Source organism: Xenopus tropicalis, chromosome 1 (genome assembly GCF_000004195.4).
Source record: "Xenopus tropicalis strain Nigerian chromosome 1, UCB_Xtro_10.0, whole genome shotgun sequence".
Lineage (NCBI taxonomy): Eukaryota > Metazoa > Chordata > Amphibia > Anura > Pipidae > Xenopus > Xenopus tropicalis.
The window spans coordinates 174,873,963-174,897,233 of NC_030677.2; the positions used below are offsets into that span (position 1 = coordinate 174,873,963).

General features: G+C 35.1%; 1 protein-coding gene across 2 annotated transcripts in view; it reads left to right on the top strand.

Annotated features, from left to right (window-relative positions):
• efna5 (ephrin A5) overlaps positions 1 to 23,271 on the top strand; it is a 257,725-nt gene that overhangs the window by 198,931 nt on the left and 35,523 nt on the right. The gene's annotated exons all lie outside the window — the stretch shown is intronic.

Genomic DNA, 23,271 nt, shown 5'->3' on the forward strand with positions numbered 1-23,271 from the left:
TTTAGTTACTCTCCGTCAGCTGCTCGGATTTGAAAAATGTGCTATGGAAAATGTGAGTTATTCCGCTAGGAACATTGTTTTTACTAGTTTAATTACAACTATTAAATGGCGTATAGTAATATATAAATGTCACATAGGATCAGGTGTTAAAATCCTGGGATATAAAAAAATCTTACTTGACAAATCATACTGAGCTGATATAGGAACTAGCATTATAATACCTATCATCTGTACCATAATATCTCTATATAAAATATGTAATAGCATACATGTCTCTTAAACTCTTAAAGGGCACCTGTCACCCTAAAATTGTTTTTCCCATCAGGAGGTTCAGGCTTATAGAGCCCACATTCTAAATTGCCCCCCCCCCCAAGCGGTGGGCCAACCAGAAGGGAGCTCCTGGTGTGGATGGCCATATTGTGGCACAAAGATTCTCTCACTAAACATGGTCGTCGGCACCGGGAACGTTTAAAGAAAAAAAACTATTGTTTTCCCCAACTAGAGCCTGCCTGCCTCTCTGATAGGGGAAACACTTTTAGGGTGACAGGTGCCCTTTAAGAGTATTTATATTACTAATGTATGCTATCAAAGATTTGTTCAATAGGTAGATTAACATTTTTGTAAATGATGTTGTCATAATCTCATCTCCAACTAAAATGAAGAAAGGATATTAAACCCCTGCTTAGAATTATAGAAGCCACCAACCCAAGGGATAAGAGATGGCCAACTAGGCTTTCATTATGTTGTGGGCATTTACAAACTTAAAGTACAGCAAGTTGGTGTGTGAATCTGTGCATGTCCTCATATAGCTTCCTCAACTTCTATATTTATTTACATGTATGTGCCGATGTGTGTCTCATCTTAAATTAGCCTCTTTTGCCTTTCTTTGAAATGAGTGGGTGCTCCTCATGTAGCTTTACAAACAGCCACCCCAGTCATTTTCCCTTATTTGTGTGCACTTAAGATATTGTATTGCAAGTGTCATACAGTGGTTAGATAAATTGCCTTGATTATAAACCCTGTAAGTATGCTTCCTCCTGATGTATGTGTTCCCATCTAGAAAAAATATCATTTCTCATATATACTGTATATGTGCTTAATATTTCACAGGAGAGAGGTTCAATCGGTTTTGTGAGAATTTCAAATGATCAAGTAAAGTATTTAACCTTATTATGCAGGACACACACAAGACAAACTGTACCCTCTCACTGTGGGATATATCTTCTGTGTCAGGCACAGGAACACAGTCTTAGAGCTATGTTAATAGCTTAGCTTCTAAGAGCAAAGAAAATAACAAAAAGGAGAAAAAAGCCTGCAGCTAAAGCAGATACACCTAGATACCTCTGTCTGCCTCTTTGCCTCTTATTATTCAGCCCTATATGAAATAAGCCAAATCCTCTAATGATTACACATTAAACATAACAAGGATAAGAGTATGCATATGTGCTAGCGTGGCAATGTTAATAAAAATGTAGAAAATGTTTCTGTTAGAAAGTAGAAGATTGTATATATGATGTAAGGTTTAAATGTTTGCTTTTTCCTTAAATTGACCATTTACGATCCACAGATAACAAACAAATAAATACATGGTTAGAGGTTTTGAGTTTTAGGATTTGGCCCCGTAAAAACGGGGTTACAGCTAGCTGTAATAGGAAACAAAGAATCAGCCAATATCCTGATGCACTCGGTATATACTGAACCTTGTACCAAATCAACCCTTATAGGGTGGAAGCCTCCCAGGGGTGGATTGCAAGAAATGCAAAGAAGGTCAAGGCAGAGAAATGCAAAAAAACCCTTTAGTGAATCTTACTACAAATAAACTCCTGATAAATACTTACCTACATTTAAAATGAATCACAAAAGGTTAATCATGGACTTCATAATTGATCAATTATATAATCGCATGTCACAACCCCCAAATAACAATATCAAAGTACCCAGGTACAAAATTGATCTGCTCAGAATGGCACAGAATAACCGTCCAAATTATAATAACATATGTTCCATTCAGAGCTTTATCAATATCAAAAGTCAATTTATCATTAATGGCAATGACCACAAATGACAATAACCAAAGTCTGTCCCCAGACATGTACTGTAAATCTCAATGCCAATTAAATGTTGTTTAGGCTGGACATAGATCCCTTAATTGTTTCTCACCACCATCATTGGTAAAATGACCAAGAGTCCAGGTAAATGGTAGGGTAAGGTAAATGGCCAAGCTAGCTGTGTTTGATACCTTCAGAAACTCATCTGTATCTCAGGGGCAGTGTGTAATGGGCAATCAAGATCTTAGTTCTAGTCCAATTTTTTTCCTTATACATTCACACATCAAATATCTTATATACCAGATGTTGGGGGCAACATTTCAGTGTTATGATAATACATAGAAAACAGTCTATGGGTGTTTTGGACAGTCCTAGCAACCTTATAAAAATCCTTTTGAAGGCCACAGCCAGCATATTGACCTGTGCTGCACTACAGTATAGAAAACATTTCTAGACCTTCAGACAGATACCCCTAGCAGTATATACTAGCGACTGAGTATCCAAAGCCTCATCAGCAGTAAAATTTTTTCAAGTGGCATTGCACACAGCTGGCCAGGGCTCCAAAATTATTCACATTTCAGGATTCTACAAATTCTTACCCCTTTAGTGGGCTCCTCAGTGACTCTAGGATTGGCTTAGCCATAATATAAACATATCCAGTTGTTCCATCAGCAAGATGTAATTCTTTATCTAATCTCCAATTTATCTCTTCTGTCAACAGTCACAGCCAAAGTAGTGTAAGGAAGGTGCATTTCTAACACACTGCATAACATGAATCCACACAAAATATACAAATCTGTTGCTGTGAGATGTCTTCCCTTGGAGATATGGCCTTTACAGTCTGTGAGGGAATGTAGAAAATGAAACCATGATTGTATAAACAAGCCAACATCTACAATGTAGCCTGGAATACATCCTAAAGAAAATAAATAGTCTTAATCTGATTTTGTTTTTCTCACAACAGAAACTTTAGAATATCTAGTACAGCGCAAATTCTTTCAAACAGATGGATGGACATAGCATTTTCTGTGATGCTGTGAGGTTTTAGAGTGTGCCCTTTTAAATACAGTTATAAAACAACTTAATTTCAGCACTGTCATTTTTTTTCCTCATAAATACATATACTAAATTCACAGTATAAAACAAAATCATTCTTAAACAATTTCATAACAATATTTCAGCTGGAACCATGGTGCGAAACAGTAAAAAGTCATGAAAATTGTCGAACACAATTAAACATTCCCTCTCTAGTTCATATTCTGCATCATAATAATGTTCATAGGGAGTGGTTCACCTTTAAATTAACTTTTAGTATGTTATAGAACTTCCTACTCCTAGCAACTTTGTAATTGGTCTTCATTATTTATTTATTTATTTTATAGTTTTTGAATTATTTGCCTTTCTCTTCTATATCTTTTCAGCTTTTAAATGGGGGTCGCTGACCCCGGCAGCTAAAAAAAAAAACTTTTGCTCTGTGAGCTTACAGTTTAATTATTATTGTTACTTTGTATTCCTTTTCGTTCCTTTATTTTTCATTTTATTCCTTTTCTTTATTTTTCTATTCAGACCCCCTTTCTATTCATATTCCAGTCTCTCATTCAAACCACTGCCTGGTTTCTAAGGTAAACAGACCCTAGCAACCTAAGCAGAGGTTGCTTAAATTCCAAACTGGAGAGTTAATGAATAAAAAGCTAAAAAACTGAAAAAACAAAATAATGAAATATTAAACCAATTGCAGATTGTCTCAGAATATTACTCTTTACACAGTCTTCTTAATGTATACATATGCAAACAGCAAAGAAATGTATTCCCATAAATATATCTAATCTGAGACAAGGCCGCACTTGTAAGCATATGAATAATGTCCCATGCATGGCAAAGCACTGGGGAGATCAACTGAGACCGCAGTTCATGAAAGCTGATTGCAGTAATGCTGTAGGAGGTATCTTACAGCAAATATATTATTTCTGTGAGGAGTCCAGTATGTGCAGATATTATGGGAAGCAGATGAGCAGAGATGGGTTAGCGGACAAGTCCCCAGGAAATCACTACTTAATTTACTGGAATGCTCATTCTGTCACTCATCTGCTCAGTGTGCCAGTGAAATCTGCTGGAGGAGCAGCCACAGAAGTGTCCAAGAGTGGCATACAAGGTTAGCAAATGCAAAGTGGCTGCCAAGCTAAACTGAATATCATACAAAGAGCCTTTTTTGCATGTTGATGATCCAGTAGCAATGAGCTGGCAGAGATATGAATGATAATAACATCCATGCCTTGACACATGCAGTGACATTAACAGTACACGGTTAGGGAATGATTACAGTGTCAATGTATATATCTTGAAATTAAAAGAGTGTTACATTTTTAACTAGCAAGAAATGGGAATAGCATTTTACAGTGAAAAAATAATCAGTAAAATAGATTCAAAGCAGCTCAGAACAATACAGTAACTTTCATACATCATATTTTACCAACTGGTGGGATTTGTATTTTATTTTATTCCCAAAATGTATACTTCTGTAGATGTTTTGTTATAACCCCTAAAAACAGGTCATATGTCAAAACCCTGCTAAATCTAAAAAAAACTTTTTCATAAAAACATACTTTTTTTTTAGTTTTTTATGTACCATTGCTTTATCCTAAATAGAAAACTGCCATTTTAAGTACTAAGGGCCACCCCCTGGGATCACATGATTCATGATGCACCCAAACAAACCAAGGGCACTCATACATGTTAGGTCACATCAGCCAATTAATAGGCAAAGCTTTTACTCAAGTCTTTTACTCCCACACTACTTCCTGTTACAGTTAGAAATGCATTATTTCCTGTCAGGTGATCTCTGAGGGAGCACACAGCCCATCACAAAATGGTGGCTCAGTGGAAGAGAAGTTTTAAGGCAATATTTACTGATATATATATTCCAGTCTGGTAAGATTATTTAATAGGCCACTTAATAAGATATAAGCTAACTATTTCTTATGTACTAAACCTGGGGGTATAGTTTTCTTTTAATCAATTAAAAAAACTAATAAATAGGGTCACGGTGAAAAAGGTGAATTAAAGACTGCTTTACACCTACACTTTCCAAAAGTAAAAAGTCCATCTATACCCCAACCCGGACTGATTATACACTTCATTGTTCTCTTCATGGGTGCCATCTTGAATTCATCATTCCAGCTTTTCCATTGTGATCGTGCTGCTTGAACTGCTCACGACTTGATCTAAAGATGATGAGTTACTCATCCTGAAAGCTTCTTCACAGGGTTTGAGAATTCAGAGGGCAGCGGCAAAGCTGTAACGACTGCACATTAGTGTGTTCTAGCCAGAAGAGGATTCTTTAAGTGATCAAATAGATGCGTGAACGTGTTTGTATGATAATGTTTTAATGGCAGAAAACATATGTCTATCATAAAAGACATATAGTGAAAACTTTTAAAGTAAATGTGCTATATGCCATTCCTCTGAACTCCTTTTGAAGTTCAGTTTCTAGTAAAAGGCAGTAAAATAGGTATTTGCCAATCCTGTAGTAAATTGTAATAAATAACAGAAATTAGCGAGGAAAGCGTTTTCTCTCATCTCCCTATAGATGTTTTGGATTAGTAACGCATCAAAAGTGAAGTGTTAATTCTGAAGTCCAGTTTATAGACCGCTAATATTTTATCTGCAATTTGTATGGAGAAAAGTTTTACGTACATTTTTATTTTTTTATGGGAAGGGGCTGGTGTGTTTGGATTTGAACAATATTTCCTTCTGTACAATATTACTACAGGTATGGCATCCCTTATCCGGAAAACCTGTTACCCAGAAAGTTACGGAAGGCCATCTCCCATATTTTAATTTATGAAATGATTTTCTTTTTCCTCTGAAATAATAAAACAGTACCTTGTACTTGTTCCTAACTAAGATATAATTAATCCTTATTGGGGGCAAAACAAGCCTATAGGATTTATTCAATATTTAAATGATTTTTAGCAGACTTAAGTTATGGAGATCCAAATTACGGAAAAATCCCTTATCCAGAAAACCCCAGGTCCCGAGCATTCTGGATAACAGGTCCCATCTCTGTATTTTGTGCTGCTGGTGAACAAACTTTAAACCTTCTTAGCACAGCTTATTATATAATTAGATTTTCCTGTTCCAATAATATATCTTTTTACTGGTTAAACTTTTATAAACTACATGAACTAATTTACCTCTTTGAAAAAAAGGGGGGGAAATGTCCATTTTCTAAATAACCATCCTAAAAGCATAATTGCTTTTGCACATTACTGCTCACTCAAAATTACACTAATCATTTGCTGCTGGCAAAATAGCTGACAGTAGGTTGAAGTCATTATATTCGGCAAGTTCAGTAGACAAAATAAAGCAAAACTATGTTGCAAGCAATTGAGTGCTCATTTCTATGCAGACACACTGTCTGATGCAATTAATCTTTGACCTTTTATGGAATTTAAATAGAGCCAAAGATAAGCCATATAGGTCCAATTCATTTCAAGTTCTTGGTAAACATTCCAAAAATTTTCTTATTGCAAACTGTCAAAATCATTCCGTTTTTTTTTTTTTGTATAAAAATTTAATATCGAAATGAAAAAAGGGACCATTGTGGATTATTTTGATAACTTTTCTGTCCCTCTTTTCAATTCGGAATCCACAAAGAATATATATTTTTTTGTTTACAAAAATACATATATCATCTAATAAATGTATGACAGTACTTTACTTGGAAGCTATTCAATTTTCCTTGAAGCTGTATTATATGTATTGGGAAAAGCATGGTTCTTTTCAAATAATGGAAAATAAATTAGACTTCAGCAAATGACAGGCAATTTTATTGCTTAGATACTGAAACTAAACTGAAAACTATCTAAGGTAATATCAGTATCAGTAATATCAGTCCATCCCTCTTCCAGCTTCAGAACTCCTGCTTGGCAATTATATGAAGTAGTCATGCAGTTTCACATGAAATTCTAACTTCTTTTGAGGCCCCTTCTACTGATGAATAAAAGCAACACACATCAGTATGGATTGACCCGTGCAGCAGTGAGAGGCTATATCTAGGGAGGGAAGACTACCTTGAATGACAGTGATTAGGTATTGTATTCTTTGTCTCTGAATTGGTTTGACGCTTATAAATCAAGCCCCATTGGTTACACCAAGCTAAAAAATCTACTACTGATTTCTTTTTTTAATTAATATAAAATGACACTCAGGGTCATTTTGCCTCTCTAAGATTTAAATCCTTTTGGATCTATTTATAACATATATCTAATGTTTTGACATAGAACATCTTGGATGATCTATAAATGTAACTAAATGGAGTTATGTAATGTTTCAAGTTACTCAATAGAACAGGGATGTTTGGGCTGGTTGCTATTGGTTGCTATAAGTGACATAACCGGTGATTTTTATCTCCAATCTTAGTAAACACGCCCGTATGTGATCTATTTGGCTTGTGAGTGGGTAGCTTTAGTCAGACCAGGTTCTGAGGAATAGTTAACATAGAATTCTAGTTAACGCTTCAAATGAACTAGCTATAATAACTGCAGAAGTAATAGTGAAAAAGGCATCTTCATTGATGCACTAATTTATTCCTTGTTTTTTCTGGTTGATGTTACATTGTGGCTTTACTAATGCTTTAAGTAACAAAAAGTGTTTGAGTGACAGATGTTATTGATTATTTCATTCTTTGGTTTGCACATATGTTAAATCCTTATTTGTTTCTGTATAATCTATTCATAATACAGTACTATATTATTATTGATTGATTTATTTATTTATATTCCTTTCCCAATGGCACAACAGAACATAACATTTGCCCAGGGCTTGCTAACAGCTAATTATATACATAATCAAAACTGCCATGATCAGGGGAAACAATTAAAGATCTCTGGTGTTTTTATTTTTTGTATGGCCTTCAATGTCTAGCTGGCCTTGAGCAGCCTTGGGCTATAGTCACCAGTATTATTTTATGATCAGTGCTTACGTTTAGCATGGCTTTCTCCACTGCCTTCAGTAACCCACTTAAAGTATAAAATAGACACTGGATGGCCTATTTGCCTGATGTGACAGTACACCACTAACAGAAGCTTAGAATAAAACATTCACACTTACATTATTCTTGAAGATGAAAAATAATCACTTGCTTAGAAGAAGTGCCAAGTATGAAAATACTGGAAAAATGTATGCAGGTATTGTAGTCAGGGTTGTTCATTGTGAAATCATTCTTATTGTTGCTAGAATTGCTAACTCAATAGCGTAAATATTAATGTCCCACAATTGCATACAGCTTCACTATTTCTATAGACCATTATGGAAAGTTTAAAATGAACAACTAAAAATTGAACAAGACAAATTTGTGACAAATTGGCTTTTACTGTCTTTTTAAATCTGTATTAAAGTGATTTTTCTTGTGCTTGAGCTGGAAAACTTTAAAATATTTATTTGAACTTTGTCCATGTCTAGGTGTACAACAGATGTCCAAACATATTGTACCATTTAATTAACAAGCCCCCTGAAGATGTACAGTATTTTAAAAATAGTAATAGGTCAGCATATTCTTAGTTTCTTGCTTAAGATATTTCTAGCTGTATTAGATAAGGCTTTCTCTAGACACCACCACATAAACCTACTTAGCAGGTAAGGATGGCGCTGCTTATTAAAGCTTACAGTCTTAAAGAAATATATATATATGTTTATATAAAAACAAACAGATTGAGTAAATTATTTGTATTTGATAGTTACAATACAAAACAAAGTGTCGGCAGTAAAAACCCACCTATCTTTTACTTATATAAACTTAACATAAACTAGGGGTTAGTATTGGCTTTAGGTTAATGCCACAAAGAGCTGGATTTACAGCCTGCGGATAAATGTAAGTAGAGACCCTGCCCCTGCGCTGGAATCAGCCTTCTTTCTACTATTGCTTGCATTGCACGGGTGAAGGGGGGGGCATTATTTCTACATGTATTAATTAATTTTGATCATTACACTCAAGGAGTACAGAAGGCCTTCTGTCTTTGCATTATGGAAGGATGTGTAAAGCTTCTACAGATTCTTGTCAGACTCCAGAGAAATCATATATATAACTAGTTAATGTATGCTCATTTAATCAAGTAGAATCAAGTCATTTTTTATGACCCCTAAGCATAAAATTTGAGGCTGCTGAAGTGTCCACTCCATTCTGATAGCCACTCTGTATGTCTTAATAACAATGCAGAAGCCTAAGAGAATAATGAATACTCTGGGAAACACATTACAGTATAGTTAATGATGATCTATGACAACAAGCACTTTCTATTTCACCTTTGCCCTCCTAATTACACCTACTACTTATAGTGATCATTCTGGAGTAGCAACACTTTTTTTTTTAAGAGTAGTTTTGTCACATTTCTTATAATTGCACTTATAATGCCATGGAAGAGAAAAAACTGTTTGAAAACAGCTGTCATGATTATTGTCTCATTTTTTTCATTTTTAATTTCAGTAGCTATTAATAGGGAACCATAATGGTCTTAGATTTATTGGCTTAAGCAATGTATGCAAGAATGACTATTGCTTAACTAATTACCATGGGTTCCATCATTAAAAAGACATAAGTTATACATTTCTTATCTCATTAATGCTGAGCTGTTTTCTATAGTGTTGTGCCATTATAGAATTAACTAACCTGCTCTTAGCTTCACCTCACAGCCCACACAGCCTTTCTATTAGAGGGCGCAGAGACCTGTAGTTGAACAACCCTCCTATAAACATTAAATAATGAGAATCATATCACTTTTAAAAGTTCTGTGAATTAATATTTACATTCACAGCAAATCTAGAAGCCATACAAGTCAAACTTGCATGATTAAAAAATACATGTATAAAGAAGTATTGAAGGTTCCAGATGTTGAAGCACCACTTTTCTAAGGATATTAAAGTTACCATAAAGCTTGATTTCAGCAAATGTATGTAACCATATGTATATAGGTATGTAAATTCCTTATATGCCACTACAGTTACTCCTTTTTCTGCAATAGGTTTTCATTTAACCTGAAGTATATATATATATATATATATACCTGAGGTCTCATAAAATCTTTATTTCAGGTTAATGCACAGTTGTGCATTTTCATTGACTGGGTGAATACATTATAATAGTAAAAGCCCTTTACAGCTTAGCCGTACATAACATTGACTTGCTTGGCTCCTGTATTTAATGGTGAAATATGTCTTCTCCTACGGGACTTGCCAGAGGCTTCTGTTACTGTGCCAGAAAAAGACCCTGCAGCTGTCAGCGTCTGTTGTTCGCTGGAACTCTTATGTGAGCCTGGGACTTGCACTCACTGTGCTACAAAGTCTCATAAGCCTTGTCTTAATCTTATCTGACAGCATGCACCCTCTCCTAGTGTCTGACCTCACAGCAGCTCTAGTGCCTGCCCAAATGTAGCCCTTGGTATAGCGGATTTAAAACTCTACAGTGGTCTTTGACATTGAAGCAAAAATATGTTTGAATAACACTTTACTTCTTGCCTTGAGGTATTTATAGCCCTGCATGCCAAATGCAGATAATTCAATTTGAAAGGGACAGTTACAGTACCTAGTAGGCCAATAATCCTATCTATAGTATTGTCTGAAATGTGCAGTATTAATACATATTTATATTCTACAGCAATGATATAGGAATGTAGGCTGGCTTACCCTTGCAACCAATCTTTCAAACCCTTTTTTAACTTCAGAAATGCAGCCAGTATCATTAAATTATAAAAATGTAATTTCTTGCACTATGTTTATAGACAAACAATGAATGATTTAGAACTCCACAATTTAAGCTCCAGGTCTTGAGAATATGCTCTGTGCATAACAACTAGACATTTCTCATCTCTTCCCCTACTCTGCTGAGAAAAAGCTTAGGAAGTAAAGAAAATGACCTCCATCTGCTCAACATATTGTCTACAATTGTGATGAAGGCCAAAGCATTAAATTACCTTTGCTCCTGGGAGTTTCAGAAGGATAATTATCTTCAGAAAAAAAGTCTCTACAATACAAGAAGATTTATCATTTTAGAAAGGAACTTACAGATGTTCCTTGTGGATTCTTTGTGGTTGGGAGCAGGTGTAAAAACCATTTGATTATATCTGCCTCAGTGCTACCTTCTCACATCAGGTGTGGAAAGTTCACAGATAACAGTGAAAAAAGCTATTTTGGATCATGGCATGGACCTTTCATGAAACCACAGCTAAAGGCATGAAAGAGGATAGAAAATTGTTACTTTGAAAAATGAAATTTAATGCATAGATGATATTTTTCTCTTCACTGACACATGATAAAATATGATCTACTGGGAATCATTGACTTAGAAGACACCTTATGCTTATGCTTTCTAGCATTTATTAATAATAATTTGTGTGAAATAGTCTAATGTATATACCACACCTGTTTGGAGAGTTATCTTTATCATAATGTTATCATTTATCCTTCAAAAGCAGACGTTTAACTCCTCTACACAGCATAAACAGCCTATCAATTAATACATTTTGAGTCTGATAAATGGTGCCTGGCATGGTAGAATTAATATCGTGCTGCTGCCAAGATACACAAAATGTCCAAGAGTTCTGTTTGCAAATAAGCCATTCTGAAAGATCGTGCAAAATGGAAGCAATTAATAAAGCTGTCTGTATTTTTACTAATTGTGCTCTGTATTCAGTCGGTTGTTGGGTTGTTCTGTGATTTTCATGAACATTACATTGTAAGTTAAGTATTAAATAATATACAGGTTTAGTATAACCTTAATTCCTCGTTTCCAAATTACAATTAGGGCATCTGCAGGATAACAGGGTATAGGACGAGTTGGAACTATAACCTTTTCTTTTCACGTTTTTTTCTAGTGAAAAATTCTCTTTTTAGCCATTGTTTCATTGTAACAGCTATGATGTACCAGATCTTAAAAAGATTCATAAGCAGTACACAAGGATTATTATTTGTAATATTATTTATATAGAAAAAAATAGATATTTAGACATTTGTACCCATTCTAGTCCATTTCAGCCATTTTTATTCAGGGAAAACAAGAAGGCAAGGTCTATACTGAAAGACCCACCAGCAGAGCCACAAATGCTCTCACTGAGTTGCAATTACATAGCCAGTTTTTTACTTAATACCTTGAATTTGACTTGGATTTTGTGTGTGTTTTTTATCTAGCTATAAATAATAGTAATTTATTAACTTATTAACATGTACATTTTTTTTTTTTTTTTAAATGATTAGAATGCCTGTGGCAAGCTGCATGACAACCGTTATATAAAACCTGCTTTTGAGCTATTCTATGTAGGGTTCCAATTTTCCAGAAATCCCCATGGCTCGTTATATGCCCCCCCACACACATAGTTTATACATCACTAATACAGTATATTCCTATGTGTGGCTTCCTTTGCTGCTTTGAATTTTAGGATTTGTCATGGTACAGAAACTTTGACAAATTGTATGTGTGACTAGCAAAATATCCGTTTAATTCTGTTGTTTATTTCAAATACTTTTGATTTAGCCTTGGGCTCTTTTTTTAATTCAAGTGATGCCAACATGGATCATTTACAGATTGGATATTGTTTCTTGCATGCATTAATGGGTTTTTTCTTTGAAGACTAATTCTGGAAACACACATCAGTCTTATGGATATTGCTTATATAAACACATGGGCTGCACATGTCCCTGTAAGTTGTAGTTGTGAACAGCGAGCAACAGTTACTAATTACTTGTGTCATCTAAGCTCCATGCTGAAGTTAAATTGTAATTGTAAATAACCTTTGGGCAAATCCACATGTACACCCTGTGTCCTACACATTGCCTGCTGCATTGGTTACCCTCATTTTTGCCTGACATTTAGGGCTATACACAAGATTATTTGGTTCAGTAGCAGTAATTAAATACTGGGTGTTGCTTTGGGATGCCTTTCGTGGCATAATGTTAAGACTTCTTTTAATACTTTATATAAAAGGTAACATCATGGGACATTATAGACATTGTATGCAATTTATGTCTGTATTCATGAATCTACCACATAAATATTATACATTTGGAATGCATAAGAATTCTTTGATTATGAGTTAGTACTGATTTTATCTGTACCACTGCATTACTTTAGCTCTTTCGGTTAGTCTGTCTGTCTGTCTGTCAGTCTGTCTGTCTATCTATCTATCATCTATCTATCTATCTATCATCTATCATCTATCATCTATCTATCTATCTATCTATCTATCTATCTATCTATCTATCTCTATCTATCTATCAGTGCTTGGGATGGGTGTGGCCATCCACAGGATTTCCATAGTTCTCGCTTTAAAATGTTCTGGCCCCCAAACATCTTGTTTATTGTATACTGCACAATAGATGTTGGACAGCAATGGTCTATTTTACTCTACAGGTATGGGATCCCTTATCCAGAAACCTGTTATCCAGAAAATTCTAAGTTACAGGAAGGCCATCTCCCATAGACTCCATTTTAATTAAATAAGTAAATTTTTTAAAAAAATCCCTTTTCTCTGTAGTAATTAAACAGTACCTTGTACATGATCCCAGCTAATATATAATTAATATTGAAGGCCAAAGAATCCCACTGGGTTTATTTAATTTTTAAATGATTTTTAGTAGACTCAAAGTACATTTATCCAAATTAAATAAAGACCCCTTATCCAGAAAACTCCAGGTCCGGAGCATTCTATATAACAGGTCCTATACCTGTAGCGCAAGGGGGTACTTTTACAGATTTAAACAACTAATTGCAAGCCTATGCAAAAACCAAATCTACATAAAATTTATCCATGGGTAAAACTGGAGTTGTTTTCCTGTACTGATACCTGCGAAATAAATAATATATTTCTATTATTTTCCTGACAACAACATCTGCAGAGTTCTGCACTTGACAAAACCAAGAAATGTTTATTCAGTGAACTTTGCTACTCTATGTCCCATTTTGTTTTTAATTGATCACTATGGGAGCATTTATGCAAGTAGCAATATGGAGCATATTCAAACTTAGGAGAATGCAAGTGCTTGTTAATTCCAGTAATAAAGTCATAATGGAAGATTCATAACATTGTCATGGGGGACGTTTGTGCAGTGATGTAGGGTCTTCAGTCCCAATGGTGTTGAAGGAGCTGGAGTTCTGTGGTTTTGCTGATCACTTGAGAAACTGTTATTTGGTTTAAACCCTTGCGTGGGTGAATTATTTCAAGCTGAACAAGATATGAAAAACAAGTCTTTAATTAGGATGTAAAGTATTATGAGGTTGTGTACTAGGCAGTAATTGAGTAATTATAGTTTAAAACTTTTAACATGTAAAGCGTAGTGGTTCTGTTAGACCCAATTGTTGTCCCAAAAGAGTCTTGTGTATACCTTGTAATATTTCAGATTTTTGTGTTCAGAATTAGAAAAAGTTGTAGCTAGGCAGTCCTCTAGAATGTTGAGGCAGATCTTCACATTTCCCTGTAGGTTGGCTGGTTCTTTTACTGCCATAAAGTTCCCATTGTAAACTCACCCCCTCTTCACATGCTGCTCCTAGGGAAAAGGTAGACAAGATCAAGTACCTACTGCTGTGTGCAGCACTGGGTAGTGCATATGCACAGTAATACGTTGGTACCTACAGACTTGGGTCATAAAACACTGGTCATGCTTGACTGCCAGTGTAAAGTTGAGCTGGTTGTGTTTGCACCCTGTTATTTAAAGCCCGAATCTAATGACCCATGGCTATGTATATTTAGAATGATCACGGCATCTTTTAGTTTAAAATGCTGTTTGCATTCACAAAACCCTTGAATTGCCCAGTTTTATATTCTGTATTCCTACAATTGTCACATTAGGACCTACTCCTGTGTGCAGCACTGGGTAAAATAATAATGCCACATTTGTCCTCTTTTCTGCATGATACCATACAGAAATAAAAATAACAACTTGAAAAAATACAAGGATTTTTTATAAGCACCATAAAGATGGAGAGCAAACAATCTGTTTCAGGAATAACATGTGCCTAATCTATTTTCATCAGGTATTATAGCAATGCAATATGTTACCTTAGATTAGTATGGTAAACTAACCAACCTATATATATATATATATATATATATATATTGCCCTAAAAAGACCCGTTTGCAAGCAACGTGTTAATAAATATATATTTTTTTCTTTTGTACTGTGCTACGTAAGTGTTCCATAGAAACGTGTGTGAATGCTATTGGAATTAGATTCACTGTCAGCAAAATACTATTTTTGAAGTGTAAATCTGTTTTGTGCTGCAAACAGGCAGACTTTGCTTGTTGTAGCCCTTCCCGGCAAGTTAAATTCCCACTGCAGTGAGCGATCAATACGCAGGTAGGAGCAGCAATTGCAGGGATTAAAGTGAGAGGAACAAGGGAAGATGAACACCAGTCTAACCACCCGAGGATCAATGTGCTGACATGCCACACAGCATGAAGTTCCCCCTTAGTTTGCTGTCTTACTTTATTATCCATGTGTCTGATACAACTATGCCCAGAGAAGCTTTTTGGGCAAGCCAAGAGTTGCACTTCAGAGACAGCGACAGAACACAGACCCTTTTAAATCAAGATAAGGGTCAAGTATATTTACTTTGAATAAGGCTCTTTTTTATATGTAGAGTTCTGTGAGATGGAGTTTGAAATAGAAACATGCACAGTATATAATTTACAAGTAGGAGATCAGGAGAAGGAGCTATTGAACATACAATTTTACACTTGATCTGTGTGGTTTCACTGCATGTTTATGCATTATCCCACTTCTTTGTTATATGTTCTGTTATTATTGTATATATATATATCCCTTTATTACAGCAGGACCATGATGTTCTGGGCATATTGATGACTCTTTATGCATCTAAAATCAGTTCATTGTTAAAAAAATATAGCTATAGAGATATAGCACTACTCAAAATACATTAAAAGAATTAAAAAGCAGCGTCACTGTAGTCATTTAAACCAGAACTTTTAATGCAACTTTGTATGGAATGACGTTCATACATTTAGTATTTTTTCAGCCTCTGTAAATAAGTTAATTAGGAGGGCAGAGGACAGTCTATCATACTGATCATTAGTGCTGAACAGTGTGTTGCTATGTGGTGCTATAAACTGGTTGTCTATGAAACTGCATATTGGAACATTCATGTATCTGTATGTAAAATCTTCCATGTTATGATACTGCCAAAACAATATAAAGATATACTGTCCCATTATGAATTTTGAAAATTAGGGGTGTTTTACCTTTAACATAACCATAAATATACCTACTGTATTTACAGTATGCAAGTCAAGCAAGCCATTCTAATCTTTTTATTCAAGCATGGTCACTTGGGCCATTGTATCATTGGAGTCTATAGAGTTCATGTTGGCAGAGAAAGCAACATGACAGCCCATTCCCATCTTAATATTGCATGTACATAATCTGTATATCCAGAATAGCATATTTATTCTGTAGATTCATTTTAACAAGGTGGAATTACTATTTCTAAAAGAGATAAAACTAAAGGTATTTTAGTATTACATAGTATATTGTTTAATTGGTATATTTTGTGCTTGGACCTACATTATCAAGTCCAGGTATTTATAATTAATTGTTGTCTGATAAACAAGTGCAAAATAAATACAATCAGAATCACTTGTTTCTGTTGAGATTTTGCAGTTCTACAAAGTATCCTCTTTGAGTTTTGTTTTTTTTACCTTGGATGCCTGAACTCGTGTTAGAAACAGTAATTTGAAGTGCAATCTCTTACCACCGGAACAACCTCATTTATTCAGCTGTGTAATTATGATGGAAATGGGCCAGTCCAAGACAGTAGTTTGGGCTCAGTCTTTTTGGAGTTTTGTTCCACTACGCTGGGTGAAAAAGGAAGGTTACAAATAATCAGCTTCTCTGGTTGATTTGTAATGAACTAGTTATAAATGGTCTGGCTTCTCATAGCTGCAGCTGAAGATTACAGAGCAGCTTTAACTAAGTGCATGCAACCACATCTTATTTTGATCAGCTTTAGCAGAGCTATGACTTGTAATTATCATAATCTAACAATTAGCCTGGCATCCTTTCTCAGTGTTTAATTACCCTGATAAACTGTAATTGAATGGAGGACTTAACAAGAAGAAGAAGAAGGAAAAACTTTGTATCTGCTTTAGGTATGATCACTGTGTCGTTGTCTTTAAACAGCTCAACGGTGTTGTGCAGACAGCAAAGTCTTGCCTATCAGTTTCCCTACTTTAAATTCTAGGAGAATTCCATCATCAGTTCTTGACCTTGACTACTAATCTTGGTGTTAGTAGAGCGTCTACACATGGCTCAAGTTGTAGCATATATGCAAATAGAACTGTATACAACTAACATGTTGTGTGTGTAGTGTAGAAAGAGATTTAGATGTTAGATTATTTTACTAAACATGTTTTATTTGTATTTTATTTCCATAAGGTTATGATTATTATTATTGTTATACCTTATTTATATAGTGCTGACATATTTTAGCCTAGCATTTTATAGAGACTGTTTAAAATGCACATCAGCCACTGCACCAGTGCTATTTACAATCTATGTTCACATATAGTAGAGTCAGTTTCATCAAAATCCAATTACCCTGCCTGCATGATTTTGGAATTTGGAAGGAAACCAGAGATGGGGAGAACTGACAAACTCATTTCTGATAGGGTCCAGGTTAGAATGAATCTACATATTTTTTCTTGGAAAACTCTTAACCAGCAGTTTACATATCCTCATATATATTGCATCAGAGAATCTTAACAAATTAGCATATAAATATAAACACAGATTTTTATTGTAGGTTGTTACATTGAGCCACTATTTAATGATGAAAAAGGTAAGTTGATAACTGAGCTGAGGTAGGATGAGGCATAACTGCTTCAGTAACGAAAGCCACCCAAAGGTTTGTTACAGTGGAAAGGCAAATTCAGGAAACAAGCCCAAAAGAGAATCAAACTTTGAAAAAATGCAAGGGCTGAAGGCGGGATCAAATAGAAAAATGATGCCCCTACACATCTGTAGAGCGGTCCCTTGTACCCTGGCCAGTATACTTGCTATACCTGGGTGGTGGAGTTTAGGCAAGACATAATCTACCTGGGGGGGGGGGGCTAGGTGAGTTATATTGTATACCCTCATTATCTCTAGCCTAAGATACATTCTTGGGATGTTAAGCTTTCAGTTCATAATCATTCAGTGAGCCTAATTACTGTACAATGCACATGTGGGCACAGGGAGGTCACATTTATGTTCCTTGTTCGTGTGTGAGTATGACACAAAGGGAAAGGTAATTTGTGCACATATTGATAAGGCCAAATGTCAAGACACTCTTGACATACTTCATATCTCTTAACTCTATAAGGGAAGATACCTTATGTTTGGCACACTTGCTTTTTCCATATAGAACCATGGCTTCTAATCCTACCCAGCCATTATTGCATTTAGTGGGTTTTCTCTTACTGGGAGGTCTTTTGAGAAATCATAAGCCCTGCTAGGATGTTTCCATGTGTGCCTTTAAATTAGAATAGCAGTTGGTAATCAGCAGCCATTCAGCTTCTGTAGTTTCTGAACTACAAATACCAGCATTCATCCTCACAAACCATTGTACTTTTTTCAAATAAACTTGCAAAGCTGAAATTAAGTTAGGGTTAGTAATTATGGGTCGAATGATGGGAGCTGTAACTCAGCAACAGCTGGAGAGCCTCAGGTTGCTAGCCCCCAAGTCAGACGATCCAAAAATAATGTGCCGTTCTAGATATCTAGTTAAATATGTCATATCTTATTTCAATAGCCAACAAAGTTATTAACTTGAAGACAAGTCTCTTATAAGCTTCAGATTTCATAATTACAAAACACATTCATGTGCACAAGCTGTGCTTGAATTTGCATTAATGGATAAACAGAGCATAGGCATTAAATTCTGAGTATGATGTTAGCGTTCCTACTTTGGGAAATGTCAGATGATTTTTGCATATTGTATGTCTTCTGCTCTTACTGCAGAAACTGAAAACCACATAAGCAAATGTTTATTGACTGAATGTGCCAAATCACAAGCCTAAGCCTATTTGTTATTACATAAAATTGGGATTGATGGCATAAATGCCTTCATGTAATGCTTTGATACTATTATTGGAATTCTCAGTAAGGGAATCAGACAGCACAACAAAGAGTAATATAACCTTTCTTTGCTGCGGAAGAACTCCAACCTTAGTTATCACTATCTTGTAAGGAGGCCAAGCAACAATCAAGCTACTATTTACATTCTTCTATGGATATATATATTATTAATCAGGCATAAAATGGTCTTACTAAAATAAAAGAAAATTCATTTAATAATTTAAAAAAACTTAAATATATTATTTAGACATATAAATATATTTATATAATTAAGTACTTCTACTATATATATATATATATATAGCTGTAGAGAGAGTCCGCACTCACAGGTCTTAAGAAAATATAGGAGTTTTATTCAAATCAACATCTAACGTTTCGGCTGCATCCACAGCCTTTCTCAAAGGCTCCCTTGGACCTACTTATACGTGAGTGCCTGTCTTCTTGCAACATACTATATATATATATATATATATATATATATATATATATATATATATATTTATATTATATAAAAAAAAAATTCACTTTATTGTTAAGTCCTTGTGTGTGCGGCACCCAAGGCATTTAAACCTCTATAGGGTGTGCTCCACTCTTCCTTGTATATATATAAATATATATTAATCCATGTATCTGTGAGTGATTCTTATCTTTGCCACCAGGATAAGGGGAAAGAACCAAGGATGTAAAATATGCCTATTATACTTTTTTATTCCTTGTGATGCACTTACCTGGTGCCACATTGTCCCTGGAAACAAGGCAAAATGTGGGCATGTCACTTGAGTGCAATTCTTTGCTATATTAGCACTGTTGAGCCACTTATGGGTATTTTGATTTACTTTACATTAAAGTGCAATAAACTAAGCTTAATTTGTCTTGCTGAGAATACAGTTTTACCCTGTTGATGACATATTTTTGTGACAACATTGGAATCACGTTGTGTTGATGATGAGCTTTAATATGAAGGACAGGAGGCCCGAGATATAGGCATAAGCAAATTGATTTGGCACATTTTGAAATATTAAGGTTTTCTGTAGTTTGTCAGCTGTCATTTTGTATATAACTGGCAAAAAAACAAAACAAAAAAAAACTGGACATAAATCACAATATTTTACATTTCAGTAATTATTGCTTCTGTTGCCATCCAATGGTCAATGCTTTAAAACATGGTAGAATGACTATTTGGCCTTATCAAGCAGTGACACCTAAAGGAAGCAAGTCTGAGCCCTGAACGCAGACTTGTTTTCTATATCCATAACGCTTTAGTAGGCACTAAAATCATTCTATCTCTCCCAGAATACAGATGAGATGAAATGTGTAAAAACAGCTTCTCATTCTTCATGACTATAATTTCATAAACACAGCAGTCGTGTTGTAAGTATGAATCAGCAAAAGACTGCTTGAAGAAATCAAATTTCCTGTCATTAGGTAAGTATGCAAACATAAAACACTAAAAATACAAACCGAATGATGCATACGGTGTTTTCTATTTACGAGAATAGTGTGCTTTCAATAAAAGTTATGCTAAATCAACAAATAGATTTAAGCAAAGGTCTGTATAATAAATAAGCACAGACCCACAAGATACATTCATAACTTGGGCAAGGTAAATTTCTTTTCCAGTAAATTAGTTAATTTATATTATTAGTAATAGTGACCTGTTTTTGCCAAGGTGGGAATATTAAACCAGCAATTGGCAACTTGGAGCATGAAAGCTACTTATGACTTGGAATTCACATTTAGTTCAGTGCCTACGTGAGAATTTGGATAGGACCCAGATACCAACAGTAAAGGCAGGTTACTCTTGAAAAAAATATACCTCCATAATTAGTACTTAACCAACTGATAGCTTATATCACATTAAGTGACCTATTAAAGAATCTTGCCAAACTGGAATACAAATATCAGTGAACTTTGCCTTTTTACATAATTTCCCTTGAGCCACCATTTTGTGTGGGTCTGTGTGCTTCCTTTAGAGATCACCTGACAGGAAATAATGCGGCTCTAATTGTAATAGGAAGAAGTGTGGGAATAAAAGGCAGAACTGATGTGGTTGCTGATGTGCCCTTGGTTTATATGTGTGCACTGTAAATCGTATGATCCCAGGGGGCGGTTCTGAATACTTAAAATGGCTATTTTTTATTTAGGATTAACCAATGGCACATACTACTAAAAAAGTATATTTTTATACAGCTGTTTTATCTAGATGAGGCAGGGTTTCACATATGGGCTGTTTTATGCAATATGTCTTTATAGAGATCTACATTATTCAGGGGTATGATTTTCCTTTAGTAAAGGTAATATAAAGCCATTTCCTGAAGTCAGAGGCAATTGCATGAAAAGGACACTTCTATCTACTACTAGGCAGATGACCCTCAACACATACCAATGAGTTTCATCTATTAGATGTTGTGTTTAAAGGAATAACACCACATACAGAATTAACTGGCATTTTACTATTCCAAAGCGATCGAGCAGTAGTCACACAGTTGGAACAACGACAGTTCCAACAGAAATGGATAACTTCATCACAACCTTCATAGCCAACTATTATATTTTCTGTGATTCAACAAACACAGAATCTAAAACATCTGGTTTTCTTGCTTACAGTAAATGACCTGAGGGGAGACTGTTGGTATGCTCTAATCCTCTTGTTGACTATATGTAAGTCTAGCCTTGTGAAGTTTATTATGGTCTAACTGGCCCCAAGGTGGCTCTGGGCCTGCCCATTTCAAACATTGATACACTGAGGTAGGAAATAGTTATGACTAAAACTTGTCCTATAGGAGCATCGCCACATTCAATAGAGCTATCCAATCATGTAAAGGTCTTCAGCATTCGTTCAAATTTATGAGTGCATGGAAAATAGCTCTTTATCTTACATAAATGTTAGGCACGGTTTATTTATAACATATGAAGCACTGTATAAAGGATAATAATAATAATAACTTAGAGCTAATGCTAAGGCCCTAATGTTTCAGAAGAAATGTCTGCACCTCTTTATAAAGGCTGAACATTAGAAAACTTGCAGATGTCAACTCTCAAATGGGAATATGTCACGACCCCTTTCATCTCACAGTTTATACTTCAGCTTTATCATTGTGACTAGCAGTGGAGGAAGATCAATTAGCTGAAAGCAGGGGAGGTCACCGAGCAGAGGTTATTGTATCATCAATTTCATGTGATGGATTCTGAACTTGCTTTGAACAATACATTACATAAAACATATCATTCCTGGTGTCTGTGGTTCATCTAATAAGTTTTGTGTTTCATTAACTTCGAGCTGAACTTTGCACACATGATATTACTCTAAGAATGGTAAACACCAAACGTCTGTTGCCGTAGAATAAACCTTGAAGTTTAGGTAATTCGCTGTCTATGAGTTAGTAAAACATAGTACATCTTTAATCACATTTTTGAAATATAATTACCAGTTGTGATGTTTCTTTTTTTTCCCCCATGTCTTTTACATAAAGATTTCTTGTTCTGCTGCAAAGGCAGCATCTTGTCACCACTATTTTTCATGTTATTTTTCTTTTCCCAAAGCACCAGGGTGGGCTTGCGTGTATAAATGCTAATTTATCATTCAAAGCACATCAGTGTCAGATGTCACAGAATGACACTTGCTAATCCTCCTCTGTTGCATGTCTGAAAATGCTTTATAATAATTAAAGGGAAAATCCATTTGGGCTAGCACCTTGGGCTACAACACTCATCTGGCTCGCATTCAAAGCTGTCAGGTTAACCGTAGCACTATTAATTCATATCCCAGAATCCTTTTATCATAAAACTGCAGATCCCTTTCTGTGTAGTTTGGCAGACTAACGGCAGTGCTTCTATGTTTCTTGTAAATGCTATACTTGCTTTGCATGTTTCTTGAGGAATGAGTGCCAGCAGTGTGTTAAAAAATAAACATGGCTGTCGTAACGTCATAAATCACAGGAAATAGGTGAAAACGGACTTGTTATCGTGAATATATTTGTATGTTTTTTATATGGCTAAAAAAAGGCATTTCTATTCTCAAGGCAGATGTAAAAATATAAAGTTCATGAATAGATGCATTCTAGACTCAACAGTATAGAAAAGTTGATGACAAAAGGGTGAAATGGAT